The following is a 2,971-nucleotide window of genomic DNA, read 5'->3' as shown; positions in this document are numbered from 1 at the left end:
CCGGGTCTGCCAGCAGGATCGGGTCCCAGGAGACCACCAGCACTCACGCCCCCAACCCGCTCTCGGATGGCACTGTACCATCCTGCCTGCAATATGCAAATTAGCTGCCATCTTTTTTGGATATCTCGCTGATTTGCATATCTCTCTGATTAGCCAATGAAAAGAGTATCGGTCGTACGCCAATTACCATTTTTCTCTTTTATTAGTTTAGATTGTTTATCTTCCTTTTGTTAACATATATGAGTTCCATATAAATTTTGGAGATTGGCCCTTATAGGATATAACATTGGCAAATATGTTCTTCCATGCAGTGGGCTTTCTTGTTGTTTTGTTGATGATTTCTTTTGCTGTGCAGAAGCTTTTTATTGTGTTTGTTTTCTTCTTAGTTTTCATTGCCATAGGAGCTGTATTGGCAAAGATATTGCTATGACTTGTCTGATATTTTGCTGCCTATATGTTCTTCTAAAATTTTTATGGTTTCATGTGTTTTTTTCTCTTTTTGCTTTTTCCCCTTCTGGAAGACCCACTACATTATCCGAGTTAATGAAAAGCATAAATATGGTTTATTTGAACCTATTAGGATTTTGAATTCCCTCGCCCACCCTTGCCACATTTTGAATTTGTTGGAGGCCTCCACTGTAAACCTGCTAAGCCTCTGCCTAAGGTAAAACTATTCATGTTTTTTCTACTTTGATTATTTTGCACTTTCATTAGCAATGATTCTGTGTTCTTCATTCCGAATTTCTGACCACATGGTGAGAGATGTGGGAATCTGGGTCAAGTGACAATTAGAAAATCATACATTTTATACTATTTCAAGAATCTGAATGTCATTATCATTACCAAATAAATAATTATACTTAGGAGACTTTGGAAATAGGGTCAGTTAAATTAAGTTCTTTACTGTTGAATATATAAGAAAGTGTCAATCATTCATTCAAAGAACATTCTTAGAGTGACTAGCATAGTCCAGAGATAAGTGCTGGATAAGAGAGAAATGGTGAAAACACAATTTCTATGCATAAATGCCTGACATTCTACTTGGAAAGGTAGAATATAAGTAATAAAAATTGTGTGAAGAGTAGTATAATAGGGAAGATCACAATGCTAAACAATATCCCGCAGGTATTATAGAAAATATTTCATATCATTGATAATTAAGTGGGACCTGAATGCTGTGTACTAATAGCAGAAGGAGTGGGAATAAAGGAAGACACAAAAGGTAATGCCAGAAAAATAATAATGACAATTCCCAAGAAGTCCAAGTTTAGTGTATCAGGAAGAGGCTGAATAAAGAGGCAGATGATGCTGGAGAAGTAAATTAGAGATAAGTAATTATAGGAATACTGAAGCATCTTATGAAAGTATAGAGGAGCCAATGAAAAGGGGAAAAGGGAGTAAAAGAGCAGATATATGATCAGATTTTCCTTTTCACAAAGCCCTCAAGATGTAATCTCTGGATTGAATTGCATAGGGACAAGAGTGGAAAGACAGACTAAGAGGAGGCTGTTGTGAGAATTCCAGCAACAAATAATGGAAAACTACACATTAAAGATGTGAAGAAATCTACTCTTATAGTTATAATATCAACCTCATATTTCTATTCAGTATAAAACATACTTTATATGTATAATAGAGGTCCAGTGCATGAATTCATGCACCAGTGGTGTCCCTTGGCCTGGCCTGAGGGATCGGTCCAAAACCGGCTCTCCAACATCCCCTGAGGGGTCCAGGATTGCGAGAGGGTGCAAGCAAGGCTGAGGGACCCCACCAGTGCACGATCGGGGCCGGGGAGGGACACAGGAGGTTCGCCCGCTGGGGAGGGTCCACAGGAGGGCTCCAGGGCATGTCCGGCCTGTTTCATTCAGTCTGAATGGGGCAGATCCCAGCAGCAAGCTAATTTACCAGTTGGAGCATCTGCCTCCTGGTGGTCAGTACACATCATAGCGATGGATGACCGGTCAACTATCTGCCGTCTGGGAGTCAGTGCATGAGCAGCCTTACCATATCATTAGCATATTACACTTTGATTGGCTGAACAGATGACCAGATGAGTGGACACTTAGCACATTAGGCTTTTATTATATAGGACTAGAGCCCCAGTGCACAGATTTGTGCACCAGTGGGGTCCCTCAGCCTGCCTACATCCTCTGGCAATCTGGAACCCCTCGGAGGATATCAGATAGCCATTTTTGGCCTGATCCCCACAGGTCCAATTGAGACAGGAAGGAGCCCAATCCTGTACATTGAGCGTCTGTCCGCTGGTGGTCAATGCATGTCATAGAGACCAGTTGACTGGTCATTTGGTTGCTTAGGCGTTTATATATATAACTCATATTTACTATTTTTAATCCATGTTTCAGGCTATAATAGTCTCATGTTTAATTTATCAATACACATTTTTAATCAGTTTCTTTTATTTTAAATTCTTGCTTTTGTATGTATTCTATGTTTAGTTGCCAGAATTATTTGTTAAAGGAAAAATTTGATCTTCTGATTTTGCTTCTTTAAAATTTGGGTAAATAACATTTGCCTATAAATTAAAATTGAAACCATTCTACATTACCTATTCTCTCATATTTCAATCTAACTTTCTTCAATAACCTACTTCCCACAACTTTCTCTGTGACCCATGCACACTGGAATGTTTCTCATTTCTCTACTCATTGTGAAATCTGTCCTTTGGCCACACTCTGCCTAGATCCTACCAAGGCTTTCATCTCACCTCATATGTTATCTGTTTTACTACAGTTGTTTCCAATTATTCCATAAAGGATTATGTTTTTTCTCTGGAATTCTGAACACTCTGTACTAGTCATAAGACTCTTATCCAAGCAAATTATTTGCTATTTCACATAGGGAAAATGATGTAGAATATGTTTTAACGTAAACCACTTGCCACCTTCAAATTCAGAGTGGAACGGATGTTGGTGTGTGTGTGTGTGTATGTGTGTGTGTGTATTGTGTGTGT

At 39.0% G+C, this 2,971-nt stretch overlaps 1 protein-coding gene across 1 annotated transcript in view; it reads left to right on the top strand.

Moving 5' to 3' along the window:
* The window catches only part of LOC102770344 (UDP-glucuronosyltransferase 2B17), a 53,390-nt gene that overhangs the window by 26,362 nt on the left and 24,057 nt on the right, over nt 1–2,971 (top strand). The window lies entirely within an intron of this gene.

The sequence above is a fragment of the Myotis davidii genome, unplaced genomic scaffold, assembly GCF_000327345.1.
Source record: "Myotis davidii unplaced genomic scaffold, ASM32734v1 scaffold234, whole genome shotgun sequence".
Classification (NCBI taxonomy): Eukaryota; Metazoa; Chordata; class Mammalia; order Chiroptera; family Vespertilionidae; genus Myotis; species Myotis davidii.
This window is presented reverse-complemented; position numbering and strand designations above follow the sequence as displayed.